We start from the raw sequence: 17,534 nt of genomic DNA on the forward strand, positions 1-17,534 counted from the left end.
GGCCCCAGGGCAGGGACTTGTCCAAAGACACAGCACCAAGACTACTGCGTAAACAGAAGCCAAGTCTCCGAGCTCCTGCTCCGGGCACAGTGACAATCTTGCCAGTCAGGCTACTCCCAAACCCTCGGGCAGGAGACCCCTGTCCCTCCTACAGCAGCCCCTTACTGCTCCAAGAGCAAGACGAAAGGGAGAGATTGTTTCAGAACCCCCGAGAAACACGTCTGCTGACTTCCCAGGGAGAGGCTTCCGACAGCATGTTGACCTTCAAGAAGGGGGTCTGGAGCAGACTTTATGGGGCCTCACCCTCTCTCTCTGTCAGGGGCAAGGTGGCTTCGAGGCCCCAAGGATGCCACCCCAGACCTAGGTGCTCTCACCTGCCCACGCCTCCACATGAACAGAGCCAAGAGCACTAGTGAAGCCAAGTCCACATCCTGCGCACATCTATTGATCTTGGTGGTAAACGTATGTTTGTGGAATCACTGTATTTTCTTGCTCTAAAACCCTTCCATCTAACTCCCTTTTCCTGACTTGTGTTTGCCTCCACCAATATGAAACTGAACCCACATGGGGAGCAAGCCAGCCAGTGGGGGCTCAGGGGCTGGGCAGATGGCAGCAAGGTGGTGGGCTGAGGGTCTGTTCACCAGGCAGAGATAGTCCCCGTGTAGACCCAGTCCTCCTCTCTGGCCCCACAGGGTAGCAGGGAAGGAGGCCTTTTCGTCTCCTTCGACCATTTCTATACCCCTGGTGCCTTCAGTGGGACCCAGCCTGGAGCCCGCTCAGTAAATGCAGGACCCCAGGAGGGGGAAACAGAGACTAGTCAAGATACAGCAACGGGCCCAGACTCCAGGGGTCCTGTTCCCTCCCCTGTGTCCTGTGGGACTCTGGGCCATGCGTGGGGAGAGGGGCACTCACTCCAGCACATCGTGGTTGAACTGCTTCTTGCTGTTGCCTAGGAACTCCCCCATCATCTGCCCGCTGAGGCCCTTGTGCTGGAGCAGGAAGTGGGCCACTCCGATGGGGGTGTCCAGATGAAGCCTCCGGAGATCAGGAACTGGATGCCTTTGTCTGGGTTTCTGGGGGTGGGAGTGGAGGTGGGAAGAAGAAGTAGAGAGTGAGCCAAGGCTATCCACGACTTCCTTCCTCCCTTTCTTCCAACCCAGGGAAGCTACAGAAGTGCCTGGAAGTTTCTGGGAAGAATTCCATCTAAAAGCCAGGATTCCTTCTGCTGCAGATGGGCTCCTTGTCCCAGGGGCTTCACCTAGGAACCTTGTCTTCATGAACACCCCCACCCCCCACCCTAATACACACACAGGAGTGAAGATAGCATGGGGAGAGAAGGAGTTAGGTCTGGCAGACGAAGAGAATTCCAGAGCAAGTGGAGAGGTTTCTTTTTGTCTTCCCTGAAAGGCCTGGAGGCTTGCCACGAAGGCCCTTCAACCCTGTCTGTGTTCTGTCGTCTGTATGCAGTACTCGCCCCAGAAGCAGGGCTCTGGGGAGCAGAGGGGAGCTCTCCTACCGCACTGGCCACAGGGACACAAGAATCCTGCTCTCCATCATCACTTTCTCAAGCTCTAGTCTCTACGTGTGGATGTAGGTACTGGGTTTTTAGGCAGATGTGCTCACAGTATGGCCTGCAAATCCATGCTGTTCCCTGAACTGTATCTGACTGGTTCAGGAGAAGCTAAGTACAAAAACAGAGGGCAAGCGTTTAGAACCTTTTATAGCACTCTGACATTTTTGGGATAACCAAGCATGTGATTGTTTTTCTAGCAACTCATTTTTATTGCATTTCACAAAAGTATCAGCCACCACTTAGTGGGTGAAAATGCAGACTGGTCCTTTACTACAGAGAGTTTGAGAACCACTGTCTTGAGGGATCCCAGGGTCTGCGTGAGTGTGAGCTCACAACTCACCTTACTTGTGTGAGCCTGCTTCTTTTCTGTAAAATGGCATAATAAGGCCATCTCTAGATAATGTTAGGAAGTTTGCAGATATTTTATGTAAGGTGAGCTGGGAACAGTAGCTGTTCCTCCCTGGAATAGAAGTTTCTGGAGACCAGGGCATGTGTCTTCTTCATCTCCATGGTCAACGCGCCTGGCATTCAATAAGTGACAGTTGAGTGAATAAGTGAACACACACGTGGCTGGGAGAGATGTTCAATCTCCTGGCTCGGGGCTCTGAAGGAAGGGGTGAACGGAGGGTGATGGGATTTCCACGGGAGGGGTGCCTGTACACTGCTGGCCCCTGGCTCTCTACATTCTAGTTGCAAGGACAGTTCTGGCTGGGGCTCTGGCTGGGGACTCTGAACCAAAACCCTTGTTCATTTTCCTGCTTTCCTTCTCCTGTTCACTTCTGTGCCACCTCTGTGTCCTTGTGGCCGACCCCTTTTATCCCCGCCCCTCTCCTGCCTTTTACCTGGATTCCTTGTGCTCCTTCTCTTCCTTCTCACCCACCCAGACCCTCCCTTGCCTTTCCTTGTTTTCCTCTGTGCTCCCTCCTTGACGTCATCCCCCTAAGACGATGCTGTTTCCTTGGCTTCGGGTCTGCCTGAAGGATTTCGGCTCAATCCTCATACGACCTGGACTATTACTTAATACTGCATTTTCTTTTCAATTCCCTCACTTTTCAAGCCCTAGTAATCAGGAATAGTGCTGAATGCATGGGCTTGATGTGTTGTTTTGTCCCTAATCCTGAACATAAATTTGTGAACCATTAAAAAGAAAACGTGCATCCCTACCCAGCACCTCCAGGAGCAGGTGCGGCACAAATGTCACCAGGCAGGGTGCTGGGATGATGCCATTGTAGCCCCTGCCCCTTCCCCGACGACCAAGAGCTTCCCGGGTCTCCCCAGAGCTCCTGAGTCGGTGCTCACTCACATGTTGGAAAGGTTGAGGCCGATACCGTAGAGCCATTTGCGCAGGTTATCGGTTGAGAGCGTGGGCGACTTGCAGCTGGCGGGGTTCTCTCAGTGGTAGCGCAGCAGGCTCAGAATCATGGCTTGCAGGGCCTCCTTGGAGGCTGAGGCTGATGCTTCCGAGCCTGACTTGGCCGACTTGGTGGACGTGCTGCTGCTGCTCAGCGGCTCTGAGTTCTCGCCAGCCTCAGCCTCAGTCCCTTTTCCCACCTCCCCAGTCCCCTCCTCCACCACCTCTGCCTCCGCCGCCACCTTGGTCCCCTCCACCAGCGCCTCCACAGCAGCCCCAGGAGGGTGGGTGCTCGGGGACCCGCTGGCTCTGGCCTCTGTGCCCATGTTTTCGGCGGGCACGTCCCCCTGAGCCGCGGTTGTGGCCACCGAGGCCTCCTGCCCCGGGGCCTCTCCGTGCTCGGCTTTGCCCGCCGCGGGCTCCGCCAGGGCCTGGACGGTCTGCGTGCCCAGACAGTTGGCCACCGACAGAGCCGTGGCTGAGAAGACAGAGATGTTCTGGTTGGCGATCTGCAAGGTGACGTCCCGGAAAGCCATCATGAAGGTACTGCCATGGCCCTGGGGCAGGCCAGCGGCCTCGGCGGTTTCTTACCCCGGCGCGGGCGCGGGCGCGGGGCGGGCACTGTCGAGCTCCGGCATCTCGGCCTCTAGGCCCGGCGGCCCCGCGCCCGCGTGCAGGGCCTGGTGGAGCTGGTAGGCGCGGCTCTCTGGCTGGGAGCACATGGTCTTAAGGCTCCAGGTGCTGAGCGCATCATCGATGGACTTGGCCAGGGACTGCACCTGCTCGGTGAAGGAGTCCCCCAGCACAGTGAGCGTGCCCGCGAAGGTGGGTGGCAGGGAGGGCGAGCACACCAGTGGCAGCCCCATGAGGCCATAGCCCTCCATGAGCGCCTTCTTGGCGCGCGGACTTTGCGCAGGGAGATCCGTCGCGGCAGGCGGCTCTCCAGGAGCGAGTTGCGGATCTTCTTGAAGTTCTTGCTGAGCTGGTACTGGCGGAAGGCGGTTTGGATGGTGCAAGCGGCGCGCTGGGACAGGATGTGGCCCCCGTACTTGTGTTCTAGCATTTCAATCTGTGGCAAGAACAGGTAGAAGAAAGAGCGCGGTGAGGCCTGGGGCGGGGGAAGGGAGGGGGTGTGGGGGGACTAAAGGGTCAAAGTCTGAAACTCCAGCATGTCAGGGCCTGGGATACCAGATCCTTGTCAAGACTCCTAGATGTGTAGGATATAAGACTGGCTTCCCAGCGGTTGGCGATTTCTGGGGGGCGGGGAGGTGGAGCGGGCAGAGGTCAGGGCATTGCATTTGGGGATCAGATAGCTGTTTGTTTTAAAGCGTTCAGATCAGAGATCTGTATGTAAGTCCTTATGGGTGAAATACACGGGATCTTGAGTTTGTATTAAAATACTCCATCAAAAATACTGGAACCATTAGAGGAAACATTATTAACAAAAATTGTTGGAACTGGGGGGTGGTTATCTGAAAGTTTACTACATTATTCTTTCTACATGTGTGCACATTTAAAACAATAACAAATTAAAAATTAAACAGGAATGCGTAAAAAATAATGCTGCTCCTCCCGTTACCTTTCTTCCTCATCACTGCATTGCGGAAATTCCCAACTCTGGGATCATCATAAGGGGATGACTGGGGATTGATCAACGTGTTCCTGATACCCAGCCCAAGGGCTGGCACATAGTAGATGCTCAATAAATGTGAATTTCATAGATGGAGGACAGAGGAGTGGGTGGACGGATATTTTAAGAAGGGAGTCGCTCCAGGCTACCATAATTTGGGTGCCCCATAATTTGGGCCACCTCTGTTCCCAACAACAGGAGCTGTACAATCAGGGCAGGGCTGGGTGGGGCTGGTGGGCACATGCTACCTCACGTGGGCAGTGTGAACCCAGGAAAACTTGTGGCAAGGGACCGGTGTTTCTTCAAGGCCCTTACTCGCCTCCTTCCAGCTCTATCCTCCTGCTATGGCCATTTCTCCCCGTCATGTGGCAATGCTCTCACTCTTTCTCCCTTATTGAAACCTCTTAGAAAAGAACCAGAGAGAATTTCCCCCTGTGGTCAATAACCTTTAGCCACATTGGCTCACCAGCCACTGCAGGTGGAGTGACTGCCTCTCACGACCTCAGCGATCCGCTGGGTTCCCTCCCCATGGGTGCCCCCCTACCCCCGGACCAACAGAGGCATCCTTCTAGCCCAGGAACACTGACAGGCACAACCACAACCCCCAGGGACGATCCCGGGTAAAATGGCATGACATCAATCCTATCTTCGGTTCTTCTGTCTCACCATTCAGGGCCCTTCCCCATCCCCAGACCTAGTGGCCTTATGCTTTCTATCTTCCTCAGTCTGGCTGTCCTCTATGAAAATAGGGGGGGAAGCTGAATCTCACTAAGATTAGAGTGGCCAGTAGGTATCCTAAGTTCAGCTGCTTGACATTCCAAGCTGAGGCCCTTAGTCACAGCTACCTAATGTTCTCTGCCACATGGTAGTTTGGCCCTTTGAGGCCAACAGGAGAGTGACTCTGATACTTCACCTTCTTTCCTTCTTTTAAAGGGTTCACCTGATTAGGTCAAGCTTCCTGGGGTGATTTTCCTTTGATTCACTTAAGGTCAACTGAGTGGTAACCTAATCACAGGAGGGATACCTTATTATGCCCTCTAGTCCCACGGCACTTCCCATGGAAGGGAATTATACGGATGTGCGCACTAGGGGGGGCGGGAATCTCGGGCTGTCTGAGTTCTGCCTCCTGGAACGTTCGGACAGTTGCCTACAGGGTTTCATCATGTACCCAAGATCTCCAGAGAAAGAGAAACTCCTGATATCTCAGAGGCATTTTGTTGTTGCTTTCACAGAAATCACATCAGAGGGGAGAGATCAATGTGGCTCAGCTCAGTGTCCCCGCAGAACTCTGGCAGGTTCCCTGAGGTCTGGAATGGCCAATTGGCCTTAACGAGGCAGGAGAGCCCTCCAAGGTGCAAACTGAGGGGAGGTGACCACTTAATTGCCTCCCTCTGTCAATTTCTGTCTGGAGGACCAGAAGAAACAGACACCAGGCAGAGATTCTTACTTCTTTCTAACCTGGCCTACTCACGCTTTGAGGGAAATGCTAGGCCCAAGAGCATTCTCTTCAGGTTATGCGATGCTATGGGCAACAGAGGGAAGGTATGAAACCCCATTGCCTGAAATGCTTCCAGAATGGGAAAGATGTCCATTTCCCTAGCACAGTATCATCCTTCCTGGAGAGAGAAGGCTGAGCTAAGCCTAGGAGATTTCTACCAGCCTGTGTCCTAGTGTCCCAAGCAGAGAAGAAAACCAGATTTTGAATATCTTTAATCTGTTCCCATCAAGTTCTCCACTAGACTGTAAGCCCCACGAATGCACAGACTCTGCCATGTTCACTCCTTTATCCCCAGTGCTTAGAGAGCACCCAGCACACAGTAGGACTACAGTGGATATTTACTGAATACATTAAAGAATTAATTGCAAATTTATCTTTGTGACTCTCAAACCCCCCCCCCCTAACCTAACCCATAACTTTCTTCTCCTGGAACTGATGTATTTCACTTGCATTTTCAAACTCTACTGTGTCACTGGCTCCTTTCCACCTGCCTACAGACCCTCCCAGATCTCCCCTGGATAAAACACAACTCCTCTTGACTTCACTGCTCTGGGGCACTGGCCCAGGCTCTTTTTCTCTGTTTGCCACCAGACCTTTTGGAAGACTAGTCTATACCCTCTGCCTCCTTCCATGAACAAGTGCCAAACAGCCAACCCAACCCTGTATGCGCCGACTCCTCAGGGTCTGCCTCCTGCTCCCACCAGTCTTCTAAAGTGACTCTCAGGAAGGTCACCAGAGACCTTTAATCATGAAACCTAATGGTCCGTCCTTCACTCTCCTTCTGCCCCTTTTCCACAGTTCTTGGTGTGTTTATCACCTTGAGACTCTGTCCTCAGCTCTCACGACCCAGTCTACCTTGGTCTGCCTGCTTCCATAGCCCTTTCATCCTACATTCTGACCGCGAAACCCCTACGCATGTCAGTTACGAGTCCCACGTGGGCCATCTTCCACTCTGCAGACACATCTGAGCCCTTCCGGACATTCCATAACTGCCATGTTGGACGTCGTCAGAGCAGCCTCTGGTAACTGATAATTAGGCACCAATTAAGAGGGAAGTTGTCTCATGCAGAGCCTTTGTGGCAACATCTACAGGCTAATGTCTTCTCACCTCTTATGTGAGAACCTTGTTTCCTATCATAACTTCACTCTACTTTAATGGACTGATGAATAAGCCTTAGGAGAGATACTCAGGCCCAGATCTGCTTCTTCCCGGCTGGTTGACCTTGAGCAAGTTTCCTAACATCTCTGATTCTCCACTTTCTTATCTGTTAAATGAAACTAATCCTGCTTATCCTGTACCTTGTTATGAGATTTGAACTGTTTGTATAGCACTTGGCACATAATAGGTATAGAGTAAGTAGTAACTTGATGACAATGATGATGATGGGAATGACTCTCAAATTTCCATTCCTAGGCTTGATCCTAGACTTGCATTTCTAACAACCCACGGATCCCCCTGTACACCTATACAAAGCCCCTGTCTTCCCCCACCTCCCTAAACCAGCTCTCGAGGACTTCTTTTTTTGCATACAGAGCCTTGGCTGTTACATTCTCCAGGCTGGGAAACTTGCATTTGACCATGGGTTCTCCTTCACCCCGGCCTCTGCATTTGTCAGCCTCAAAGCCTTTATTCCACGCCCCCCCACCCCAATACCTTTTGCATCAACCTGACCCGACTGTTGCCATGTGAGGCTGTCTTTGGCTCCCCACTTGGATCTCTGGCAACCTCCCCACTGCCTTCCTGCTTCTTGTTCACACCTACCATCCACCCTACATGACGCTGATCAAGGGTCTTGAAGAGCCGATGTGAACACAGGCTTTGCGTTGCTTGAGAGCATCACCCACAATAAGTAGAAGTGTTTCCTGCTGACCTTCCGACCCTGAGCAATCTGGCCTCAGCCTTCCTCCCATCTTCTACTCCTACGCCAAGCCTGCCTACACACTGGCTGGACTCCTGCACTTCCCCCAGCCAACGCTAGGCTTTCCTGCCCTGAGCATTGGCTCAGCCTAGTCACTCAGTCTGCAACATTCTTTCCTTTCTTTGAGACCTGCCTCCAATGTGCTTCCTCTGTGAAGCCTTCTCAGTCCCCCAACCTGACGGGTGGCTCCTCATTTCAGTTGCCCATGGAGAACGTTGTTTCTTATCTCTCTGACACTCAGGTCTCTCCACTCACCTTTGGGATATTTATCTAACCCACCCTTCTCTCCACCTCACTGACCCCAACTCGAACAGAGCAGAAATTATTTGAGCCCTCTGATCCATGCCCAGCAGCCAGCACAGAGACTGGCAAGGAGCAACTGCTCACTGTGGTGTTTGAATTCAATTGTTGGATCTTCTCCATTTGTTCCAGCACATTTAACAAAACCATCTCCCATTTATTCCAGCCTTGTGCCTGCTGCAACCCCCGCCTGCACTCTCCCCCACTGTTTCTTTCCCATCCTTTATGGCCCATGCTCTGTAGCCCCACAAACTGTACCTTACAAAAAGGATGGTATTATGTCTCTACATTCCTGGGGCCCAGCATCGAGCCAGAGCCATGGCTGGGGCTTAATAAATGTTTGCAGACAGGAACTAAACTGAACTCTCTCCTATATCCCAGGGAAAATAAAAATCTAGGCTCTCTTCCGGATCTGGGCTTGGAGTCAAATGCTGCATTCTCCCCTTTCCCTCCACTATCTCGCCCCCATCCAGGGCTTGGGAACTTGGCAGTGTCCCAGATCAGCTCTGTCTACCCAGCCAGGTCCTCCCAAGCACCCTAATACTTTTCTTTTCTTAACAGGTGCCAGATTAGAGAGCTAAAAGAGATGGACACGGGGGTGGGTGTAAGTGGGGAGTGGGCCCAGGGAGGGAAGGTCTCTGGGACCACTGGCCTAAGAGCAGCTCAGCTCACTTCCCTCTACACCCCATGAATCATGGGTAATTGTAGCCTCGCCTCCTCCCAAGAGGAGGTGAGAATCTCTCAGCTTCTGCCAGGAGAAGCGGTGGAGGGGGGGTTGGGGGGCTCTGTCTGTCTAATGAGCCTCTCAGTGTTAATTAGAACATGCTCCCTCTTTTCAGGTTGCTGCCACAGCCGGGCCCAAGGAAGGCCGCAGAGAGAGGAGGCCGCAGAGAGAGGAGGCCGCAGAGAGAGGGCTGCCAAGTCAGGCTGGGGGAGGAGGGAGCCAGCCCGAGGTGGGGGGTGGCTTTCACATGTGAGCAAGAATTTCCTCGGATCCAAGATTTCCCAGCTGAGAATGTTTAAGCATTACGTGGAATGAGCCTGCAGAACTTGGCAAGGGAAGGCTTCCAGGAGCCTTAGGAGCAGACAGTAGGGGTGAGAGCTCAGAGGAGCTCGGAGATGCTAATGGCGGCCCCCAGGGGAAGCTGGCCTGCGCCTGGCACCTGTTGGGATGGGACCCCTGCGTCTTCCCTGTTTTCCCACCTCCCTGTCTGCTGTCCAAAACACAGAAAGTGCTCAACACAACAGGGCACTGAGGCCTGCCTAGGAGTCAGGATGCTCTTGAGAACCTCTCTGGGCCCCAGCCAGCTAGGGTTGGGGGCTACTAATGACTCTGCTCCTCCTCAGTCACAGAGACTGCCTCAGGGAGAGCTGCTGCTGTGGGGAGCCTGCTTTGAACCCCAGATTGGGCTCCTCGCTGTCAGCAGTGCTCCACCGCTTCCTTGGAACCTACCCCTTTGCTGCTCTCGTGAAAGACTTGGGATAAAATCAAAGACTGCGAGTCCCAGTCTTGGCTGGACCGCGGACACACACTTAGGGACGTGTCCTTGGGTGAGTTACTTGTTACGGCTAAGCCTCAGTCCCCTCATTCCTCAAATGGGGGTAGGAGTAGTCCCTAGCTCACCGAGATAGCCTGCAGATCTGGGGAGATAATGCTAAGAAATGCTTAGAACCTCGTCTGGCACAGATTAGGGCTGTTAGTGCTACTTAGTACCCGCTACATGTCAGCACCCACCCCTGGAGCGAGCTCCCTGAGGCCTGGAACTGCGTCTTTTGTAGGCCTTGCACATAGCAGCTGTGTGATAGCGCTCCCTGAATTGGATGCAGGTGGACAGAAGGACTACCCTTCACTGGCATTGCCTTCACTGTCATCTGTAGGCTTGCCCCTGATGCCGTCCAGGGCCATGGTGGGACTCTCACCTTCAGAGGAAGAACGAGTCTTAGATATTCCAGAATAACCTCTTGTTTCTTCAATGAGGAAACTGAGACCAGAGAGTTGGAAACATAATCAACCACCTCTCCCCTTGAGAGGGTGATCACCTCACGGATGAGGCTGGACCCCAAGGCTCGGGTAGGGGAGATCACTTGTAGAAAGGACTGCTGTCCAAAAAAGAAAACATGACTTCCACCCAGGACCTGACGTGGGGTCAAGGCCTGGCTGCTACGGACCACCGGCACATGGTCCCCTGGCTTGGATGGCACAGAGACCATGCCATTTGGACACCCCACACGGGCTCCAACAGGGTCCTCCTCAGCAGTGGCACACAACAGGATCCGAACTCCCTCGAGAGCAAGGATGAATGTGGAACTCACTCGGCTGCCCTATGCATCCTCCCCACACCACTTTCCTAAAGGACCCCCCAATAGGACCTGCATGTTCTTTGTCCAGGGAGGTTGTAACCTCAAGGACCACTGTGAGATAAAGCGACAGAGCTGAGGATGGAGGGAACGGAGGACAGGAGAAGCCAGACTGGAGGACCTCCTCACTGTGTGAGTATGAGGAGAGGCCTTGTGGGCTGGGAAGCAGGGATGTCTGGGGGGCGGACTCATTTATTCTTTCGTTCATTCATTCGTTCGTTCTTTCATTCATTCATTTGTTTGTTCTTTCACTCCTGTGTTCCTCCAGTGTGAAGCATGTCTTAGGCACCAGGGACTGTGCTGGGTGCTGGGAAGCAAAGGTGGGCAAGAGCTGTATATCATCTAACACACAGCTCTGAGCAGTGCTCAGTCCCCACAGAGACTACAAAGGTGTTCTGGGCACAGTCTGCTCGACTCCGTGACAGCCCTGAGGACGACATAGCCCCTGCCTTTTTGGGTGGGACAGCTCTCAGGTGGCACAGAGACATCAGAGGGGCACTCCGTGAAAGCACACAGCCAGGCTCAGGGATCCTGAGCTGAGATGCGGAGTATGAGCAGAGATCTCCCCAGTGACGTGTGCTGGAGGGACAAGAGGGGAGTATTCCCAGCAAAGGAAATAAAATCTGCCAAGGCCCGGAGGCAAACGACAGCACAGAGGTCTGGAGCAAGGCAAGTGGGAATGGCTGGAACCCACTTGGGAGCGGGGAAGGAGACAGAGTTGTGTCTGGTGGTAGGAGACCTTGGAGAAGTCTTTGTGCTGCACACGGAGAGGAGCCATGCAAGGCTTTCAGACAGACACCGTGATCAGATGTGCTCTCCAAGAGGGCTCCGTGGCAGCGTGGAGATCAGTTTGGAGGAAGCACAGCTCCAAGTAGGGGAATGTGTGGCCTCCCCCGCCCAGGGGCTCAGGCAGGAGAGGATGGTGGCCTGCCCTGGGGTGGGAGTAGTGGGGGTGGCAGGAGAGGGTGGGAATTGGGGAAATAGTTAAGATGTAGCAGCAGTGGAGGTTGGGTTGGAGCGGATGTGGAGGAGCGAGAAGCCACAGAAACTGCCTAGGATTCTGGACCGGCTGATGGAGCAAGACTAGCAGTTGGTGGACTAGGGAGATAGTGACTGTCCAAGATCCTTCCAGTCCAAGTTCTACAGTATTTGTGCAACTGGTGGGACTGACAGAATCAGAATACCATATCCTAGATCTCAAGGAAACCCAAAGCAGAGCCAGGTCCTGGCCCCAGGTCTTACGCCCCTCTCCCTCTTCAGCTCCCTTAGTATTTTCCGCTTTTCATCCCTGAGCATCTTCTTCATGCCAGGAACTGTGTCAGGCACTGGGGATAAAATGATGAATTTTATTTAGTCATGCATCCTGCCTTCAAGGAGTGGTCAAATCAAAAGGGAATGAGGATATAGGACTGAAGGGCTATGACTGGGAACGGCTGGGTGTGGGAGGGTCACAGAGAAGGGACATCCAACACAGGCTTGGGAGGGCAGGGAAAGCTGCCAGGAGGAGGAAAGAAAGCCACAATTCTGTCTCAAAATAAAATAAAGAGTAATGGAGGCCAAGTGCCAAGTGAGGAGGGGAGCATGAATGTTAGTGTTAGAGGCAGAGGGAACAGCATGTACAAAGCCCCAAAGAGATAGGAGGCAATGGAGGCCCAGAGAAGTTAAGCAGCTTGCCTGGGGTCACACAGTTCATTTGCAGAAGAGACAGAAATTGAGTTCAGTCTCTTAATGAATGTGTGCCGCATTTTTAATCACTTTTCTCTAGCCCCTCACTTTTTGCCCTCTTCCTACCTCCCTGCCATCTATGCTTGACCCAGATACTCAATCCAGGGGAGTGGGCTGTTCCCGAGGCTGGGTTCACTCAACACAAAGGCTCCTGTCACACCCTCTGCCAACCCTCCCGCACCTTTCCCACCCCACTCCTGTTGGTCCGACATGCAGAACCGTCTATCAGAATGATGTGCACTATAAAAAGGTCCATGATACCGATCAGAGCAACTCTCCATCTGCCATCGTGGCTCGGAATTAAACTAATTCTCCCGCCCAAGTTGAAGCACAGGTTTCCCTCAGTTTTATTGGCCCGATACTCCTTAAAATGAACTACACTCTCTTTGGGGGCCAGTAGGGACCATTTTGTTCTTGTTACCTCACTCTCTTGTTGCTTTTCACACCATAGTTATCCAAATATTATTCACTCAATGAGCTCTTCCTATGTCCAAGACCCTCTGCTAGATGCTGGGGGAACGGTACGAAGATGGATGGGAGATGGTCTCTGTCCTCAAGGAGCACAGTCTTGTGGAACCGAGAAGATGTCTTCTCTGGGCCAACTGACCAGCCACATCATACTGTAGTGTTCCAGATGGACTGTCTGCCAACCCCTGCCTGGGCATTCCCAGGAACACAAACTCACTACCTCACAAGCAAGGCCTTCTATATTTTTAAGAGCTCTGATTGTTAGTTGAGCTAAAAGCTTCCTTTCCTATAGCTTTCTTACATTAGTATCACTATTTTTGTCTGGAGTGATAGAAAATATATCTAATCCCTTTTTCACATGCCAGCTATTCCATATTTAAAACTTGTTTTCGTGTCTACAATTTCTCCATATGGATCCAGTCAATCCTCTTTTCCTTCTTGGGAGAACCTTGGAATCCTCGGCATTCTTACCTGCTTCTTAAACACAGCCCCAAGAATCAAGGACGGGCTCCAGATATGCCCTGACCAGGAACGAGTGTGGGGCTAGCCAGATGCTTCCTTATCCAGGGGACTTTATCTACCCTGCTGTGCACTGCTGGACTCACTTTGGCACCTGATTTCCTGGTTATTGACTCCTTTTGAACTTACAGTCAACAGAAGCCCTAAGGTCTCTCTCCCAGGGCCAAGCCTGCCCATCTTGTACGAATGCTGTGGGCTTTTCCAAGCTAAGAGAACTTTAGATGTTTTTCCCTATTTCATTTGGACTTTTTCATTTAAATCTTTATGTCTGGATAATATTTTTACAAAATCTTGGATTCTGTCACCGAGGTATTTTGCTGTCCCCTTTCAGCTTTGTGTCATCAGAAATTAGTGCCTTGTCAAAACCCGTCGAACAGAACAGGACCAAGGACAGCATACCACTCACCTCCCCCAGGAATTGGCCTTGATGGAAAAACCAACTTTTTTTTTTTTTTTTAAGAATTCTGTTTGAAAAGAACCCACTTGACTATATTGTCATCTTCTCTGCTTCCTCTCTTGCCCACATATCAATCATGGGGGATTTTTTAAATACTTTGCTGACAGCCAGATGTTCCACCTACAGCTGACCTTGATGCAGAAGGAAAGAAGTGAGGTTGGTATGGCCTGACTCAGTCTTAGTGATCTTCCCACTAGCTTTCCTTCCCAAGACTGATTTTTCCCATTGAGTTAAAGAATGCTTCTTTAGAACCTACACACTGTAGATCTAGAAGGGACCTTGGAGATGATTCAAGGTCTAATGCCCAATTTTGCTGATGAAGAAACCAGTGCCCAGAGTGCATAACTGGCATTCCCAAAGTCACAGAGTTAACTAGAGCAAGACCAAGGATTGGATCCTATGTCTCTGGCTCCAAGTTCAATGCTCTTTCTTAACGATATCTAGTCACAGGACGCCTGGGTGGCTCAGTGGGTTAAGCCTCTGTCCTGGGATGGAGCCCTGCATCAGACTCTCTGCTCAGCGGGGAGCCTGCTTCCCCTTCTCTCTCTGCCTGCCTCTCTGCCTACTTGTGATCTCTCTCCCTGCCAAATAAATAAACAAAATCTTAAAAAAAAAAAACACAATCTCTAGTCATGATGTTTTTCTCTAAGTATATGCACATAAGTACACACACACACACACATACACACACAGGATTTGTTCTCCAGTAGGGAAGCTTTGGTTAATCCAGGGAATCCTCAATCTGCTTGGAGGAGACCATTCTCTTGGCACCTCATTTTAACCTGTGTGTGCCTACACACGGAGCTTGTCCTTTGCATGGACACGTAAGCGAGGCTCTCTCTTCATTCCCAGAGAACAGTGGGCCACCTGCCTCAGGGTCTGGGGGTGGGGCAGTTTAAGCTTCTGGCTCACAGCGAGAGGAACAGGGCCCTGAACACAGTACCGAGGGGACTGGCATTGCAAAGGTATGACCCCTGCCATGGAGAGGCTGGTTCCTGACAAACTGGGCTCCAAGGAAGGGCTGAAGACAGCTCCATCTGGGAGAAGTCATGGCGAAAGAAGTGTGCCTACAGCAGAGGTGGGCCCAAGTAGGGAGATCCCTGGTACCCTGGATAGCCCCCGAAGGCAGGACCCCCTCATCACCCTTCCCGCCCTCCTCAGAGGCCCTGGGTACCTGTTTGTTCTTTAGATCAAGGGAGAGCTCATAATCAGAGGCTTTAGGGGCATGGGAGCAGGCTGCTGCTGGCCGGGGAGGCCACACGGTAGGAGCCATCCCTTGGGGAGGCACCCTCCGTCCCCGGCCGCTCCTCCTCCTGCTGCAGCTCCTGGGCTTGAGCCTTCGGGGCATGGGCACTGGGTCTGCCGGCTGCCACCGCCGCCGCTGCCACCATGGAGTCCTCCATGCCCCCACCGGCCTGGCTGCAGGAGCCACCGCTGTGAACAAAAGGCAATGGTGCTCAGTTGGGGGAGAGCGGGACAGGGTGCATGTGGGTGCGGGGGTGAGGAGAGAGACTGGGCACTCCGGCCTGGCCTTTGGGGCACTGATGGGCCTTTCTGGTGGTGGGGACTCGTGGGGGTGCCTCCTGCCATCGCCTCTAGGGAGGGGCTGCCTTGGCAGGGGAGAGCTGTGAGCAAGGAGAGAGAACCTACATTTGAGAAGGGTAGCGCAGGAAGAGGGAAGAAGCAGCGGTGCTTAGAAGCAGTGTGGCACAGTGGGGAAGAGCAGATCACCTGGGCTGGGACCTGGACTCTGACTTATCAGCTGTGCGAACCTCAATAGGCTATTCGACCTCATTGTACCTGTTTCCCCATCTATAAAATGGGCACAATGATAGTACCTACCTCATAGGGATGTTGGAAGGCTTGAGTTAGTTAAAGTTCTCAGAAAAGTGCCTGACTCATGGTCCCTCCTATATATCAGTGTTAAGGATCATCATTATCAGTCATCTAGCTCCCGGACCAGTGGCTTAAGCAACTGGAAAGAAGCTGGTTTACACTGAACCCGCTCCGTCTTTACACCGTCCCAGCAGCTGTGGGGGAAGGAATGATCCTTACAGGCATGATCTGGGCATGAAGCCCCTCCTGCTGGGTGGACAGACGTCAGCTCTTTGGGGCTGGGGCTATGAAGAGGAGGGTGCTTGCCCTGCAGGGTCTAAGGCAGCAACTTTATTTGACTCCTGGCCCCTCCTTCCTTCCAATGGAAATACCAGCAGGCTGGGCCATAGCTGCTGTCCACCTCCCTGCTCAAAGCAGGCTAGAGCCCCCACACCCAGCCCATCCCGGAGAACTAGCACCCTCAGGTCGTCCCCCTCCCTGACTGGTCTGCAGGTCCTGCCCCTCCCTCAAGGCCAAGTGCGAAGACCCCTGAAATTCCATGAAGCCTTTCCAGGTGATTCTAGCTGTAACTACTTCCCCTGTAAGCACACTAGGAGCTGTGCTTAGCGAGTCCCTTCCTGGTCCACAGGAGGAGAAGCATTATGGCTACAGCATGGGCTCAAATTCAAGCTCTACCACCATCTAGCCTCAGGTCAGTTGCTTTTCCTCCAGGCCCTTCTCTGGTTTTCTCCTCTGTCTAGTGGAGCTACGCTTGCCTCCTCTATGAGGTTATGGTGAGGGGGAAAGGAGTCAGTATGTGTAAGCTGTTTAGCACACTGCCTGGCACACAGTCATTGCTCAGTAAGTATTAATTCTTTTTTCCCACATCCATCCTGCCCTAGAGGCCAGGGTCTGTAGTCCGGTTTATCCCTGCTCCCCACTCAGTGCTGGGCAAGTGGTAGGTGCTCAGTTCACACCTGATGATGACTGACCTGCAGGGAGGGCAAGGACCATAGAGATGCCCCTACAGCAGACGGAGACAGAAGATCAGGACTGGACGGGACCCTGAGGCCCTCTCGTCCAGCCCTCCAATCTCCCTTTTTTACAGATAAGGAGCAGGGGCTCAAGAGGTGGGGCGGCCCTGGTCGGAGAACCGAGAGACCTTAGGGCTTGCTTCTTCTGAAGCTTTGCCTCCACAGAAAGTGCCCCAAATCATGCCAAAGAAGAGACCTCTTCCTGTTGCTTCCACCCAACTTTGGAGTCTCTGGTACTAGAATAACCACGGGTGGGTGAGAAATCCTGTCGCTCCATCGCCATCTCTCCTCCCAGCACTCCCCGGCCTCATCGCCTCCATAAAGGAGAGCTCTTTGGCTGGCCCTAGCCACAAGGAGCCTCAAATCCTCTAAGGAAATCATCCTTGGGCAAGTTTCTTGGCTCCATCATTTCTTGTATGGCCACTAATCAAGGTGCATAGCTGAATGGGCTCCAGAAGTCTGATAAGTCTTTTTCACCGGTATCATCAAGAAATTCTTTTTAAGAACGGACTTCAACTCCTGTCATAGGACTTTCCTATTCTTTCTGCAGGGCACACAGAAATAGCCCTTCCCTTTCCTATCACAACCGGCCTCCAGGGGGCACCATTCAGTCTCATCTGTCTCTCCTACAGACTGTCCTTGGTCCTCATGCCCAGGCCTCTTTACTGGAAAAGTTTTCCAGACTCTTTAGAGAACTGGTAGCTACTAGGGGCTACAAACGCCTTTAAAAGTAGTCCTTCGCTTTCTTTTATTACTGGAGTGTGCTTGAGAAGAGGTTCTGGGGAGCTGAAGCTCCCAAGTAGCAGTACTCAGCAGATGGTAATGGAGGCAGGTGGATAAACCCCCCGGGGTTCCTCTTCCCTTGAGGAATAACCCAAGGCACATTC

The 17,534-nt window shown here is 52.6% G+C and overlaps 1 pseudogene across 1 annotated transcript; it reads right to left on the reverse strand.

Annotated features, from left to right (window-relative positions):
- Positions 1-823: 823 nt before the first annotated feature.
- LOC309857109 (IQ motif and SEC7 domain-containing protein 3-like) lies at positions 824-15,040 on the reverse strand (annotated as a pseudogene). Its single transcript, XR_014316715.1, has 3 exons — positions 14,973-15,040; positions 2,877-3,993; positions 824-1,073 (listed from the first exon to the last, which is right to left on the reverse strand). The product of XR_014316715.1 is annotated as an IQ motif and SEC7 domain-containing protein 3-like (transcript).
- Positions 15,041-17,534: the final 2,494 nt, after the last annotated feature.

The sequence above is a fragment of the Mustela nivalis genome (genome assembly GCF_964662115.1).
Source record: "Mustela nivalis genome assembly, contig: HAP1_SCAFFOLD_392, whole genome shotgun sequence".
In the NCBI taxonomy this organism is placed as follows: domain Eukaryota; kingdom Metazoa; phylum Chordata; class Mammalia; order Carnivora; family Mustelidae; genus Mustela; species Mustela nivalis.